The sequence below is a fragment of the Euwallacea fornicatus genome, chromosome 16 (genome assembly GCF_040115645.1).
Source record: "Euwallacea fornicatus isolate EFF26 chromosome 16, ASM4011564v1, whole genome shotgun sequence".
Taxonomy (NCBI): Eukaryota; Metazoa; Arthropoda; class Insecta; order Coleoptera; family Curculionidae; genus Euwallacea; species Euwallacea fornicatus.
The window spans coordinates 3,746,240-3,763,587 of NC_089556.1; the positions used below are offsets into that span (position 1 = coordinate 3,746,240).

General features: G+C 38.4%; 1 protein-coding gene and 2 long non-coding RNA genes across 5 annotated transcripts in view; 1 reads left to right on the forward strand and 2 right to left on the reverse strand.

The window, feature by feature from the left end:
• The window catches only part of LOC136343893 (kinesin-like protein CG14535), a 130,410-nt gene that overhangs the window by 91,710 nt on the left and 21,352 nt on the right, over window positions 1–17,348 (forward strand). The window lies entirely within an intron of this gene.
• The window catches only part of LOC136343917 (uncharacterized), a 96,021-nt gene that overhangs the window by 24,564 nt on the left and 54,109 nt on the right, over window positions 1–17,348 (reverse strand). The window lies entirely within an intron of this gene.
• Window positions 7,503–8,525, reverse strand: LOC136344038 (uncharacterized). The gene is made up of 3 exons (XR_010732899.1): window positions 8,451–8,525; window positions 7,740–8,305; window positions 7,503–7,685 (listed from the first exon to the last, which is right to left on the reverse strand). It is a non-coding gene; the product is annotated as an uncharacterized lncRNA (long non-coding RNA).

Here is a 17,348-nt window from a genome sequence, read left to right on the forward strand (position 1 = left end):
AGTGTGTACATGAAGTACGAAATGAATTCAATTAAAATTCAGGTGTTTGTTTTTTGAAAAAAAGCTAAGACACGATTATTTTTTTAATATTTTTTAACGTTAAATGCATATATACAGGGTGACCCAAAAACAAGTTATGACTACCAACTTCATTTTCTCAAATAAAAATAATTATTTTTTATTCCATTCTTGAATTTTGCATCGAATTCTAAGTATAGTTTATGTAGCACGTCGTCCTACACCTAAACTCAACAGTTCTCTTTATTCACACACTGTAGATAAAGCATGTGACGATCATTATTTGAGAGAGTTCGATTAAAATACAACATTTCGGTCCCTTGACTCTTTCCTGCATCCCGATTCCGTTTCGATATAAAGTTAAATTCGAAACTCTTGCGCGTTCCTGAACAAACATAATACAAGTAAAAAAATTCTGCAGAAATGCTTTAAAGTGACTACCGCCAACGACACATGAATCCAATCTAACCTAAATGGCATGTAAGCATGACCTTGACCTTTCGAGTTTGACAAGCGTGCAATTTCGGTTTTTTAGACGTCCCGGAGATATCACTATGGCCTGTCAAGTTTGACAGAAAATGGTGGGAAATTTTGAAAAATTGCTTCGTTTCTCAAAAACTTAATGACATTTTAATATACTCCTAAAGGGGGCATTAATCATTTTACGCTTTTAGACCTTGTAATTATTAATTTGACAGGGAAAAAAATCGCTTACCTGGTTCTGGGGGCTCCAGGAGTACCTCCTTTGTACATCTCGTTTCTATTTATTTTCCTGCAACGCTGTTTAATTAAAACAGTAACTAAAGTGGAATTTTCAACGCAGCTGTGCCAAATATGTATATGACGTGTCTTAGTCGAATTGCACATAAACATATAATAATATAACCGCAAGAGTCGAAAACAATTTTCAATTAATTTTTCATGCTTAAAAGCAATTTCAAAAGAGATGTTAAGACAAACAAACCGTATTTCAAAGATAGGAGCCTGATATTGGGCCATTAAAGCCGTTCAAATAACCTTTTATAAAGGCAAGGCCATTTTTATTAACTGCAATATGACCTCTAATGTTCCAGATAACTACACTTAGAGCGAATAACTTTCATTTCATGTCGGATAGCGGAGGCAGGGCTTTCGTTTCTAATGGCAATTCGCCTTTCTCGTTATTAAAGATTTTTATTTTTTCCACTTATTTAATGGCTCACAGTTTTAACTAATAGATTTATCAGTGACATTAATATCCTCCACTACAAGCTTATCGAAATAGTTTAAATAGAGACATATGCATATTGGTTAAACACTGCAATGTGAAAACAATGCAAAATGCCGAGGTATATAAAATTATTCCACCCCCAAACTAAAAGTTATGGACAATATATCAGAACAGGGACAAGCCCGCAGCTGGGCGTTTTGTCAACAGGCTTAACACTTTATAACGAATATGCCGAATAAATTGTGTATTATTAGTTTACTCCAAAAATATTAGTTTAAAAGCTTTCAGTTTGATTGGTTTAATTTTCGAAAATCTTATCAGAGCCCTTCGACGAAACTGTATCCCTTGAAGTCAAGACAAGGGATGATCAGCCACCCCCGACATACGTCGGGTTATGAGCAGAAATCTCACGAGGCTCATTGATAATTATTATAACACGGAGGGCAGCCGTCTAGAGCCCTTCGAGGGCACTCGAGAGCCGCGACTTGTAACTTTACAGGGGGAGTCGCCGCCCCTCTGTTTCCGGTTGTATTAAGGTGTTTATTAAGTGGGACCTACCTGTGTCTGGATTATAATGTTATTACTGCAGCCAGGGTTGTAGGATGCGGCTAATCTCTCGAAAACTGAATTAAAATTACGCGGCCCTATAAAAGAGAGTTTATTGTGTGTATTTAAGACGTTAAGTTTAATTAAAAATATTAAAACTTCTGATTGCTTTTCGTCTCGTAAAATGTTAAAATTTCCGTTTTAAGGTGCTCTGTATAGTTTTAATAGCAGCAAAACGATGAAACGGAGTTGTAAAGTCTGCATTTCATTAATTAAACCTAATTATTATGAGAAATATTATGAGTTTCATCGGGAAAACAATTCAGAGGCGTAGATACTGGGCGTTTCAAGTTGGAGGCAAAACGCTCATGGTGGCATGGTGCTCCGGAATTGGAGTTAAAATATTCAAAATTGTCACGTGGTACGATTTTCGATGTAGTACCTATAAGTAGTGTTAAAAAATTATTCAAATTAAAACAAACCGGTTTCGATATAAAACTTGGGTTTTTGCAACAGAGCATCGCGTATAGTATCACTTCATCAAATGGACTTCTTCGTGCTGATTTGAGAAATACAGGATTTTGCGGTACTGCTCCGACCGTTTGGACTCACACGAGTTATTTATGTTTCGTAGGCGTAGCGTATGATACGAGGAACTTACCTCAATTTGCCTATTGAAATTGAGTTGAAATCCTTGTGTTTGAGATTATCCTTAGAGAACGCCAATTTCAATGAGAACGGTTAGAGGGTAATGCCACAACTTCATTATTTTTAAATCAGCATGCAAAAGTCCGTCCAATGCAAGAATTGTTTTAGGTTGAATCAGCTATTTAACACTATTTATAGGCGCTACACGTAAGCAGCTAGCAAACGGCTATTTTGAATATTTTAATTTAAATACCGGAGTTTAAAAAAAGAAGGATTTGTGTCTAAATTTGATCGTCCTGTGCATGGAATCCTTCGCGTATGACGTTTAATAGCAGAACTCCACGGGCGTGACCTGAAAAATCTTTCTTTTATACGCAGAAAATCAAGCCCGACGTGTAAAATCCATAGATTGACTAAGAGGTTTAAACTCTCATTTTCGTTTTTTTTTGTTTGGGCCCCACCAATGGATTCTCGAAGTAAACAACGGGACTTTTTTCCAGTCTTTAACTTTTAGCGCAGCAAGTTTTCAGGCAGCATAATTAAATCTGCCGTAATTAAAAGTTAAAAGTACAATAAAGCCAAAGTTTAAGTTTTTTGGTCGTTGTTGTTTAGAAGTTATGTCCTTTTTTCCCGGGAACAACAGGTCGTAATGCTGCGAGTAAATAAGCTTCGAGGAGCGTCTTGATGAATTAAGAGAGGAGTTGCCCAATAATTCTACAGGGTCTTCCCTGTTTTATAACCAGGATTTTTGAAATGCTTAGAAAATTAGAAAAGCGCATTGTAAAGTAGGCAACCAGGTGCATAAGGGGCTGATTATTGTTCGAGAACAAAAGGAAGTATTCATTGAGAAAATGAAAAATGAGCACCATCATGGGATGAATTGTTCAATTATTAACCAACGCGCCACCTTTAATTTCTTCGTACACATACAGTAGTGGCCAAAAGTACATAGACAAACATAATTTTTCAATTAAACCATGCATATGTTAATTGATCTGTCTCCTTTGCATGTAGGTTATTTGTCGCAAAACACGTTATCAGAAATAATAAACAAATGTTTTGTTTGATGTTTTTATGCAAAATAAAGTTACTTTATTGTCAGTAAAAAAAAATTATCTTTGGAGTTCGCCTGGTCAAAAGTAGATAGACGTAAAAATACTTGAATTTACTTTAAATTCTAAAGATGTCAGAAAAACATTAATACAATTTGCAATTGAGATCTAGACCACAACGTGTCTCGTAACGTTAATTTATTGATTTAAAAAAGCGAATTGTTAGAGATTTTAATGAGGGTGAACAGCAAGTGCAAATAGCCCTCAGGTTCGATGTTAAAAAAGGCGCTATTTGGACTATAATAAAAATATATCAAAGATCTGGATCAATTAGCCGGAAATTAAAAACTGGACGACCAAGGAAGCTAAGCAAAAGAGATATGCGAAAGGTAAAATCTATTAGTTCGAAAAATCCATTCATGTCTTCTGAGAAAATCCGATCTGATCTGGGAGTTTTCGGAGTTTCTGCGTCTTCAAGGACCGTAAGACGAACATTAGTCGAAGAGAAATTATTTGCACGTAGGCCAACAGAAAAAAAAGACTTCTCGGTAAGGAAAATCGGAAGGCCCAAATGGAATGTGCTAGACAACATATTCATTGGCTCAAACGGGATTGGGAACGAATTGGCTGGAGCGATGAATCCAAGTTCAATTTGTTTAATATCGATGACATTCAATACGTTAGACATCCCACTTGTCAGCGATTAAACCCTAAATACACCAGACCCACAATTAAGCATAGAGGAGGATCGGTAATGACACGGGGATGTTTTAGCGGTTTTGGTATTGGCCCACTACATGGAATAAATGGAATAATGGACATATTCGTGTACAGATTTATACTTTCAAGATATTATGTTACCTTATGTTGAAGGCAATTTACCATTAAGATTCCATTTTCCACACCACGACGACCCCCAACATTCCTCAAAGTTAGTGAAACGATTTCTTGAAGAACAAAAAGTGCCGACTTAGAAGTGACCTTCTCGGCCGCCCGATCTGAACCTCATAGAAAACCTGTGGCAAATTGTTGATCGAGGATTAAGAGTTCAAAATTATTCAAATTGCGACGAATTGTTTATTGAAATACCAGAAAAGAGGCAAAATATTAATATAGCGATATTGAAAAGATTGATTAAATCAATGCCACGTCGATCGTCTTCGTCATCAGACAGTCATTGCCAATAATGAATATTTTACCAAATATTAATGCCTTGGGAAAAATCCCAATTGAATTTTTAAATAATTCGTAGGAAATTTCTATGTTTCTATTTTCATTTTTAAATTGTCTATCTACTTTTGATCAGGTGAATTCCAAAGATTTATTTTTTTATCGACAATAAAGTAACTTTATCAACATTTGTTTATTTTTTCTTATAACGTGTTTTGCGATAGCTAACATAAATGCGTAGGCAACAGATCAATTAATATGTGGACGATTTAATTGAAAAATTCTATTTGTCTCTTACTTTTGACAACTAGTATATATCACCAGTAACTTGCTATTTATAATTTATTGACCGGTTGCGTTTGGGGTGGTTGATTTCGGCTTGTTTAGGCGCAGTAATAGATATAGTATATATCACGTTTCGTCATAGCATACGTCCATGTCGTCGGACATGCGCGGCATGATATGCGTGTACGTACTTTGTTCGCAGACGTGCCTGAGGAAGCCAATAGGGAGGAGAAACAGTGACGTTTTGAGTCACGATTTCACAAATTGCATGGAACTCTTTATCGCCTAATACCTCCATAAGGGCAGTTCTTATGCATGTTGATACCTTTGTGCACGTAAGACCGTAATTGTGTAAAAGTCAGTTCGACAGTTATGCGAATGCCTTTGAATGTAACACGTATCACAATTCTCAAAGATATCCATCAACGTCAATTAAATAATTTTCCAATTATTTCGCTCCGAATTTTTCCAAACACGCCATTTATTCCCTTTAATTTGATAGAAACTGAATAATAGTCCCGTCCCGTTCACAAAAGCGGCAGCCATAATGTATGCAGTTCATTCGCGCAATATTCCATTCGACCAAGGTAGATGTACTTTTTACACAAAGAGCCGAGAGTGACAGCTGATACTGTTTGCCCTGAAAAATGATTCCATTGCAGCTTCCATTTTGATGTTTTTTTAGTTTTCCAAACAACCGTCCTCCCTGCCGGAATAAATGCGTTAAATCTTGCTCCCGAATCTTATTTATTATTCATTCGAGACCCCCCAAATGAAAATAACATTATTTGACGAGCCTGGCAGTGGGTATTATAAAGGGTCGTCTGTCGGTCAATTAGCCCTTGCAAAAACACGGTTCGGCTCGTAAGTGCCCGTAAAAACAATTTGCCGCTCGACTCGGAGGGGCAAAGGTCCAGGGCGATTTTTCCGTTCTAGATCTTCATCCTTAAAACGGTATCTTCGAAACGAAGTAAAGTTGAATAATTTGCTAGCACGTAGAGCCCCCGAAAGCGCCGAAAGAGTTAAATAATTCATGCAGGTTAAAAAAGCTTATTACGCCCTAACAACTTTCGGAATATTTGACTCTGGGGCATTATCCCTTTGATATATCCCTAACCCCAACTTCATAAATATTGATTAAAACACTCCAAAATTTACGAGCGAAAATTCTTTATTGCAATTTTGGGTACGGTTATTTTACCTTAATTCGTTGGGAATCTTGAGTAATTTTTTCCCTGACATTTTTCAAGCCCCCAATAAATATCGCCCCGTGTAACCGATTGACCTTTTCAGGAAACAATAACTTTCCTTTAATAACCGGGGGGAAAGTGTGAAAAGTCAATCGTTTATTGAGTTTTTATACGTTCGAAGGGTCAGAGAAAAAATAACGGCCCCAGAGGAAATTGGACTTTTCTAAAACGGCGTTTTATGGATTGCCGCATGAAGCAATAAATCGAATCTTCAAGATAACTCGGATTAAAATAATTTAAGTCAATTATTTTAATTTTATATATAAATTATATTAGATATATAGATATATATAAAATATATTAGTTTTTAAGAAAAATTTCGAGGATGATGAAGCAAACTGCAAGGCAGAGAAATCAAGGCGGATTTGAACTGTCCCTGGGAGACTTTCAATATAAGGGTCAATCATCCCCTTTTATTTGTTGGGGAAACCGTTTAAGAAGCCCTATTTCACGGAAGAGGGGCCATACTTGCCCAAATAATTTTGAGAACGTGCCTTCACGGGGCAATCACATTAAGAGTTTGTTGTATATTTTCGCATGGCACCGTGTATAATTATTCTTTAGCGAAGAAACGTTTATTTTACGTGGAGAAAATTTCTGCGCAGTTAAACTCGTGGAAAAAACGATTTGAAAACGGCAGTTGAAAACGTCGCTGTTCCAGAAATGTGACGTGGCAAATCGCCAAACGGTCAATTTTTATTTCTCAATTATCCGCGGATATTGAGAAGTCGCAGGGAACTGACCTGAGCTAACTTCTCAGACGCAACTTTCCTTCCATTTAATCAGCTTGTATCTCTAATGGTTTCCGTGATGCTCACATTGAGAGTCGAATTTGGGACATCCTGTGTACTCAGCTGTGTTGATACAACCCGTTCGTGATCCCAATACTCCCATCTCAGAGATCTTGAATAACACCAATGGGACGGTAACGGCATTTAGTAAATTGTCGAATTCATGTGCTGCAGCAGTAATGTGACATCGCGTAATAAGAAGCCCTAGTTCCCTAATTTTTTCGAACACACGGAACGTCACACAAGTACATCTGCCCTTCAACGTGTCCCAAATGCAATTAGCCCAGAAATTTTTACAATTAATCTTGATACGATGAAGGTTGAACACTGGAACTTTCACATGCAAATCGGCAAGTTTTCAGTTCAATCAGACATTTAGTACTTTCTTTTTTAATTTAACTGAAATAAGTCTGCTTATAAAGGCAAATTGAAAACCGCCCCGTTTCAATAAAGCACCTTTTAATATTGCGACAGGGTTGAACGAACTAAGACTACTAACTAATAAAGACTCGAGAATCCCAAGAGCAGTCAATCAGCAGTGCTTAAAACTTTAAGAGGCTTAGAATCCAAGAAGTCTGCAGCGGACGCCATGATATTGGCCGGCTTTACTTTAATAACATGCACTGAAGATGGCCGCAAGTTTCTTCTTTTCCAAATAATCCCCTCTTTGTTTTTCTGTTTTTGGGTCTATTAAATGCGCATAAGTAATTAAGACCTGAAAGGGGAATAAGTATTCAAAAAGAATTCAGCCGAAACGCGACCCGGAAACCCTAATTAACTTCCGGGAGACACTCCTGCTGTCCCCTGCCTCCTCGAGCCCATCGGCATTCCTGAGACATCTCCAGGCCCAATTATTGGCTCCCGCCTCGGCAGGAATGAGAAACAGTCTTTCCTGCTGCGGGCATCGCTCTTCGGCGAAGTCTTCGACAACTCGGGACGCGGGCCCCATTCGAAATTCGGACGGCCCTTTGTCGTCTCCGAAACTAACTCGTCCTAAGAAGTGCAAAAAGTTTTAGTTTTGTTGTGCCGGTCTTCGGGTAATCGACACGGAAAATATTCCCGCCCCGAGGCGTTTCTTTTCGGCTCTAATTCAATATAACGCCAAATGAGATCCTAATTTGAGGGGGCCCTATCAATCAACGGCGTACAATTCGGAAGCTTGCTTGTGGCTTTGAGAGTTTTCGCAGCAGTGAGATTTCACTTTATGAGCATAGTTCACCTCCAGACACGCAGCCACGGCTGAAACAGCCACACATCCTCTGAAGTGTCAAAACGTCTGAAAGCAAGTCTCTTCGGGTTCGTAAAAATGCAGGAGAGTCTTTTTCGTCCAGATACCTTCAAAGTTAATAAATAAACTAAAAGCAAAAGTACACTCATCAAAACGTTCCTCATGAATGGAAATCCACTAACACCGAAGCAGTTCTGCTTTCTGCTCGTTCGTTAAAGGCGAACAATCCCCCGTCACCATTAAAGTACCTACCCACAAAAAATTCAAAAAATCTAGAAACACCTAGCGAATCCTACAACCAAAAATCCATGTTTGCCTTTGTCAGATATTGACACTTTGAGAGATGTCAAATTTTTGACAATTCCATAAGAGATGTCAAATTTCGTACTCTGACTCTAGTCCTTAGTGTGCCACTTTCCCGAAAAGAGAGACTTTCAATTTTTCTGCTCTAAACCCACCACCCATCTTCTACAATATAAAACCTGTTTCGCGGAAATATCCGTTTTTGCTTCTCAATTCTATTCCGGACCAAAATGGTGGATTCAACGCTTGTTCTAAATTAGTTCCTGCATGAATAAGACATGATGTAATAAGTCATGCTTATTACAAATTCGTGCTGTTTGGAAGTGTTTATCCAACTTTAGTCTTTAGCCACATCTGAAATGATAAAGTTATTCCCTGTTTGAGACCAAGTACATTTAATATCCCGACAAAACTACCTAGAACTCGACAAACTAGATGGATCGCGCGAAATTTTAATTAAGTCCCGAACGGGATCGGAAGAGCTTTTGGAAATTGGTCGGGGCTTACGGCACGAGTCGGATATTGATTGAACGCGACACGGAAAATAAATAAAGAAATATGATGTGGCCTGAAAATGGGATAAGGAAGAGTAGTTAATAAACGGGACTATATTGATTTTCCGTAACCAAATTGTGCTAGACTAGGAGTAGGACGTTGTCCATTCCGGGTTCCGGTCAATTTAACCGCGACAAATCGGGCCGCGATCGCCCCCTGACTCCCGGAATCCGGGCCTTAATATATCAAACATTTTTCAACAGCTTAATCGCATCAGCCAAATGGCCGGACATAATCCAGCCATTGTCCTGCCCAGGACCTCGACCACGTGACCTTTCCCGGCTTACCGGGATTGATTCCTTGACCGTTTATGGCAGTTTGTGCAAGTTTAAGTACTCCTCGTTGGACACTCTGTCTCTCCTGTTCCTTCAGAATAATTAATTCCTTCTATAAGTAATGAGTTACTGAGAGGATTTTCGGATAATATCACAAGCCGAATGAAAAATTACGAAACAGACCAAGGCAATGAGGTAAAGGAATCAATGGAGCGAAGTAAACAGATTGGAAAACGTTGGTGGAATCAGAAATCGTCGACGGGACAGGTTGTGCAAGCTTAAGAAGAGGGGTGCGTCCAAAAATTCCTTTATAAAACCATGGAAATGCAAATACACTGCGGTTTCCTCTACAAGTTTCGGCAAACCAATATTAAAATGTCTTCCCGCATTTCCTCGATTCAAAAGTTTCAATCGGGTTAATACTGCTGAATGAAATATTGTCATGTAATACATCAGCAGGGAACGCGCTTAAAGGAAACCAAGCAGAATTCAAAGTCCCCCTTAGGAGGTTAGGCCCCTCGGCCTTTGGCCATCGAATGCATCTGATACGAACTGACCACGTGTACGGCATCTTTTCCAAGAAGATATTACATAATGCAGGGGCGTATCTCCGGAATTCTCATACCAGGTCATCATCTTTCGGATACAGTGGAAAGTTTTCAAACAGCGTTTCATTTGGGTTCAAAACTCCCAACTCTTTTTTCATTTAATCAATTTCTTGGCGTTTTCGCGATCCCCGTGGTGTTTATTCTTACGTGGAAGCCAATGCATGATTTTCTCCATTATCCATTTATCTCAATTTAATTTAGGGAACTGAAAATCCGAGCGTTTTGGTCGTTTGAAACGAGTTTCCAATCGACTTGAACATATTTGAGTCCCAGAGATTGCCAAAGCCGAGTAAATAAAAAAAATAATATATCCACCCATCAAAGGGCAAAACAAAGCGCCGAGGGTCTATACGTGTTTAACTTTATCGGCCATAATTTTTGGTTTATTGTCCCGTCCGCCATTTTGGACAAAAGAAAAGGTTAATGGCGACCGATAAAATGGAAATCATCTCCAGTCGTAAACCTTTTCTTTAATGAAATGCCCCGATCGAATAAAACCCCTTTAAAGCCCCGAGATATTGAAGGAAATCTGTTTCCTTTTCGGTTTTATTAGTCCCGCATAACCTTAATTTGAGTAGATTCGTGTGATGTTTGCCTTTAGTTAGCTGTTAGTTATATGAGGGGCCAATAAAACGATATTACCCTAAATGTAAGCTTGCATGACAAAGGTTAGTAAACAGTCGAGCTTTCCGCACTCTTTTTATAAGCTATTAACTTAATACTTATAATTTAATCCCAACTCTATAATCTCCTTATTTCATTTATCACGAACTCCACAAAAACCGCTTTTTCATGCATTTCTATCGAACATCTTGGCAAAATCACCAGGGAATAACAATGTAAACTCTCAGTTTTACAACGTAAGATTCGTAATATTAACAACTCGACATAAACCGCTTTAGATGAAGGTAAAGCGTAAGTAATAACCGTCACGGTCGTAAAGCCATTTTTGCTCAAGTTTTATGGCTTGAGAGGAAGTTCGGGGAGTGTTTTGAATACATCTAAACCAAGAAAAAACGTGAAACAAAAATAGAGTTGCGAACGCAAATCTCGACCTGCTAAACGAGGAAAAATCGCCAGCGTTTTCTTCGGCTGTCACCTAAATCTCAGGCTGAAGTTTTCAAACTCCGGTACTTTTTATTTCAAGTGCCGCCGAAGTTCGGTAGCCTCCACCCCACCACATCCCAAATTTCAAGTTGCTAATAAAAAAGTTTTATTCGTGAAATATGTCCTTTGGCCCTGCTTTTACTGCAATCGTTTGCGAAACTTCTAGAACTTTCCACTTCTGTGTTCGTGGACACCGCATACCGAATGGCCTTGAGCGGATTTATCATGAGGAAGAGTTCACACTCTTTACGACTCTTTAAAATGAGTTTAATAAACAATTTTTGGTTTTGTGCAAAAGCAGTTTGTTTCTAAAACGGCGAATTTTAATTCGGTTAAAGATCTTTAACCAGCCTCGAGAGGCCCATCGAACTTTTCGTATCATTCCATCGTAATCATTCCAAGGGCGTAAAAGCTTTCTTTATTAAGTCGTACTTAGGTCTTCGCACTCACCTGACGTCATTTCGAAATAGAGATATTTATACGATTCGTAACAGGTTACAAATCAGGACGTTTAGACGGATATACCTACACGTGGATAGATGGGAAATGTCCCGTTCAAAAAGAGAGGAGATCGGATCATTTATACATGTAAACTTTTAAACTAAAAAAAGAAATAAAAAATTATGCTTTTCAAGGCTCAACTTATTCGTCTTTGGATTTAAATTTCAATTAATTTTTCATTTTTAGACGGCTTGCTGTCTCTTATATTCATGAATGAATATCCAGTTGTCTGTACTTAGTTTCAAAGGTCTAATTCAGTTTAACTTCAAGTTGAAACAAGCATGTTTCAAGCACTGTCATCGAGCTTAAAGAAAGCTTTTTGTAAGCTGAAAGTTGAACTCAATTTTTTAATTTGCTTACTAGCTTTTCGTTCCTCGATTTCCTCCTCCTCAAATTAAATCGTCAATTTCAAGCTCGAAAGAGATTTTTTCACCTCCTGTATTTTACCCCTGTTTAGGACCTACAAGACAGTTCTGGTACAGGCATTCACAACATGCTCCCATACACCCTACGGCACATCTTCTCACTCGGGAAATCTAATAAAAATGTTGAATTTCACAGAATGTCCCACGTCATCATTCGCCAATTTTATCGCTCTCCATCTCATTTTCCTGAGGACGATAAAATACTTCTTATCACTCAGTACTTTCATAAGTTTCCCCTCGTCCATGCCGCGATCGCTCTTAATGTCAAAATCTTTTTTTTATTCACATCTTTCCCTGGTAAAAGCTCTGATGTTGACCGATTTCGGATCTTGCTGTTGAGTGAAGGTTAATCAGTTGTCGATTGAAATCGAGCATCAGTACCTAGAACCGGTTGCAATGTCGAAATCAATAAGATCTCAACAGGAAGTTTTGGACAAGGTATTCACGTGCAACATCTCTCATAATCTATGTACAATATCAAACTGACATTTACGTAACTTCTAAACGTTGCAAGTGATCTTTATTGCCAGGTTTGCGTGGTGTACTATTTTGAGTTTTTTTTAAACTAATTTTTCTAATATTTAATTTCCTTAGCTTCTTTTTTATGATCTAACTCATGTTAAGTATGACAGTATGTTGAAGAAGCAAACTTTATCCTACTACTTAGCGGAAAACTGCCTTTGAGTTCAACTTCCTGCACGTTTTGTTTCAGCTGGCTCTCTATCTCCAGTTTTCAATCGCTAAAAGATAGTTTTCTTGGCTGAGATATCAAGATTTAATTCCAACTAACTTTCAGCTTCAAAAAGCAACTGTTTAGCTAGTTTTTCAAGCTCGATACAGCCATTTTATACAATTCAACGAATAATATCGAATTATTGATATATTAGAATTTGAATGAAGACACATGAAAAATTGCGAACGTTATGAAATTGACACCAAAATAAAAAAAAAATCTCGATAGCCATTTGAGCAACTCGGCATTTTGATGTGATTTTTGACGTCATTCGAACATAGAATTGTCTCATTCGAATTTCAAGTACATATTATATTTAAGGCCAAGTGAGAAAATTAGATGAAACGGTACATAAACCTCCCTTTCAGGTTAGGGAGGAAGGCGCAATACGAATCTAATTAAACCAGCACGAAAAGTAAATAATTCTCTGTTGATCTGTGGGTTTGCGCATAAACGAGATAAACGTAGTCATTATTGCAGCAAATAATACGCTTTGTAGACTGCTTTGCCACCTATAAACGTAACGTGGGAAAACAGTAGCCATGCACGCATTTTTTTCATTTGGCTAAGTTATCGTGAAGATTATTCTTGGGTTTTTATGTTGCGAATTACTCTGAAGTCAGGTAGGTCCCCGGCTAACAGGTAAGATAGAGACCGTAAGTATCAGAGTAAAGGTCTAATTAATTTAAAACAAAAAATAAATATGTTTCCCTCAATTCGTTGGTACCGGCGCAACCGAGATAAACGTAGTCATTCGGGCGGAAAATAAAACTTTTATAGGCAGCCAATCATACACGGAATTACAGGAAAACAGTAGGTGGCTATGCACCCTGTTGACTAGGTTTACGCGGAAACTTTTATTACTACTTATTATTATTATTATATTAGCGCCTATCTTTGGTTGATGAAAAATTTGATTATTTGAAATTTCAGATAGTTTTCTAATGCTTCCTCAAATGTCAGATGTCAAATTTCTAGTTTGGCACCCATATATTTTCTAAGAGCTTCTAATTCTCGATTTTTTTTAGAGTGCTGCCATGCGTTTTCTGAAAAAATCGAAAATTGCGGCTTTTTGCAACAGAAAAATGCTACAGTTTTAATAATTCCTTTCGTGTTAGCTCGGTTTTTAATGGCTTAGACAAAGCTATTCCCTAAACAGTCCTTGACCTTCGCCTTTGCGTAATTTGTGAGAGAATCTCGTAGGTTATCAAAGACTTTCTGGAATTTGAGTAAAATTGTTGTGAAAAGCAGAGCAAACGCGATGTCTGAAAGTCTCACGGGAGAATAACATAGTTCTCCAATCTCGACCGCTTTTACGAAAACTTTTCAATAATTAGCAGTGCCCGCCGGTTCAACAGGAACTTGAAAAAATAAGCTTTTATAGCAAGTTTCACGGTACCTATGCAAAATCTCTACTTTTTTGTCGGAAACCAAATTGTCCCCTATATCCAACATGGAAAACCCCCGGGGCTCGGCCCTTAAAAGGGAGCCTCCATTATTTTACCTTTGGCCCAAGGGCAGCAACTAAATATCTCTCCCATTAAATTTTGAATTCCTAAAGTTTGAATTTCGACCGGGCCGTGAGACTTTAACAGTTCCGAGCAGGGATTGCGTTTGCACAGCAATCATCCATAAAAACTTATCTGAAACAGATGGATTAGAAAAAGAGCGCAGTAAACGTATAATGGGGAGATTATGCAAATGTAATTTTGTCGGGGATATTGGATTTATGAAAATGCTTCAACGAGTGCGGGAACTGAACGGTTTGCGAATTGATGGTTTTGAATATAAGGTAAAATAATACGCCGAAACCATGTGTAGGAAGGAGGAACTTGGAGGAAATTTAAATGCCCACATCGATGCGCGATAACTTTTTCTCTGGAGGAAATCCCCATTTCCAGTTCATTAAAATTAACATATTTATTAGCTACAGCTTGCTTCCTTGAGACTCTAATAAAACTTTTGCGGTTTTAAAGTTTAGATTTTCCAACTTGTTATGCGGCGGATGCAATTTCTAGTCTGGTGACTTGCCCTTAATTAGACTTGCCGAATATTACCCTCGAGCACTTACACGTATGTCGTTTATTCGAGCACAAAATTCTATCTAAGTTTTAAAAGTGCCTCCTGTTTTCTATTAACCGAGAGGTATTTTCTTGGTTTTCTTAGACGGGCTGCCAATGGTCGGACGGGAAAGCCCTTCCATAGGAAATAAATAACGCGGCCGCTTAACGTCAAGCAGAGTTCTTTTACTCTAAGTGATAGAATATACATATAAATGTGAAAGAAACCGCATTTCGGGAAAGTGAGAGTCGTAAAAAAGCCCCCTCGGAGCCGGCGAAGAACGGCAGGGTGCGGTGCATGGGCCCCTGCCAGGGAACATATGCATCGTACTTTTTCTGACGAACGCCGAACGAGATTTCTGTTTATTGTTTGGATTTTTGAGTTGTGATTTGCTTATTATTCCAGAGGCGTACAGGAAAGTTTTTGGATACATGATACTTCCCGGGTCTTTCATCAACTTTGTAAACTTTCTGTTCTCTTCGTAAGCACTAGATAATGGATGTACAGGGTCAATTAGCAGGTTTAGGACTTTCGATTAAACTTTCGCTTTTGTTCTCACGGGTGCCGAGTTAGATTTTCACATTTTTCAATGCAGGTTTTTTCACGAGGGATGACGGGGACTCCCGGAGTGGAAGAGAAAGTTTTGTTCTAGGACGTATTTCCTCAGACATGAATTCGTCGTCATTCGAAACCGCTTTGAGTTGTTGGAGAGGTAATTTCGATCAGCTATCCCGACTCGATTTGTACACTTTGTGTCTGCACTTATTTTCAATTTTTTTTTTATCTGACTTTAAAAAAAAGTAATAGACTAAACACCCCGGTTTCGATGGCACCGAGTTTCTAAAGGTGTAAATTGAGCCAGATGAACGCTTTGCGGTCAGAAGCGACTTGTTTATGGACACGGTCAAGCGGTTCTGCGGACACTTTCAATTTATCGGCACAATTAATCGGCGCAAAGGGCCCCACATAAGCATCGGCAAATTTGTGTCTCTGTTGCGAGCTGCCGTCCATCGGCACCCTTCAGCAACGCGAGAGAAAAAAATGATCATAAATATTTTAAAGCAGTCACTTCGAATTTAGCCCCAGGTCTTTACCTGTCACATTTCTGCTTAGGTTAACTTTAATCGCTCGAGTGTTGGGGTAAATTCGCGCCTTCCTCCCTCCGAACAGGGGAAAAATCTTATTTTCATCGCGTCAAAGTCTTTACGAGACGTTGATTGAAGCCGGGGATCGAGGTTTGGCTTCTTCGGGGTTGTAGTTATCTGCGAAATGCACAAGTCATCTTTGGGGCCGAATAAGCGAACTTCTATCGTAGTCCTATTTGCGTAAGATTCCTGTAATCCTGCCATTAAAATTTTAATTTCCCCGGTGCAAGAAGGCTTTTCCCTTCGTCCCAGTTTGGATGTGTCTCTAATTTAAAAGGGTCTAAGTCTTGACGACAGCTCGCAAACTCAAGGCTGTTTATAATGGTAAATTTGATGAAGAGACTGAGATGACTAATATTTCCTCTTTCAAAGGAGACAATGAGAAGCTTTGTGTTAAGTACTTGCAACGTTTCGGAACTAATTAACTAACTGGAAGTCCGATGTTTGAGTTTTAGGCTGCTTAAGGGTGGCGGCTCTTAGCTGCCGAGCTAGTCTCACAAGCAAACAAGTTTAAATTCTTAATTTTTAAACGAGTTTTTGTTGTACCCCCGCGTATGTTTCGACACTCTAGGGGCGGTAAGTTTATTTTTAATTTGGCCGACCGCAACTTCGAAAATATTTTCATTTTAAACTTCCATACCGACCTGTTTACTGGGAAGTTTTTCTTTTTCTTAGTGCCGTCGGTGTACTGTTGCAGCGCGAAGGAAAATGAGATGGATGAAATTTCATTAAAAACTTAAACCTAAGGAAAATGGAATGTTTTGGGCAGGCATGTTATATTTAAAACTATCTGGTCTTAAATTGTTTTTAAACATGCTTTAAACGAGGTCTGAGGGTTCGAAACGCGTTATAAATCTTGTTGTATGTGAGGAAACACTTCGTTTTCGTAAACAAAATATTCAAGGGTTCGAAGACAGGGACTGCTCACTCTGAAAGTGAAATTGCACTGGGCGTTTATCGATTATCGACTCTATTATCCAGAGTGTCCCAAGTTTTATGATGGGAACTTCAGCGGTGGTTAAAACAGGTATTTTTATGTGGGCCGCTCTTAGCAACATGGATCCTATATTTCGTTTCGTGTCTTAGTCTCGAAGTATTTCAAACCAAATTTATCTACGATTGATGTTCCCAGCTCAAATGGATCGGGCTCCAGGGCAATAAATAGCAAAAATCGAGTTAGGGCAAAGCGGCGATAGGTACGAGAAAATATCAAGGGGTACTTTTGGGCTATAATCGAATGCTCCATCCCGTGATGGTGCTGATTTTTCTTTTTTTATCGGATCGTTCGTCCTCAACACCCACATCTCTGTCAGTGGTTAGTTGGCATAATTTTCAAAGTGGGTCTTTGCAAAAAAGTAAAACAATCCACGCGATTTTCTCATGGATTCCCATGAAGTTTTTATAATTTTATAATATATATATTTTATAAAATAATTT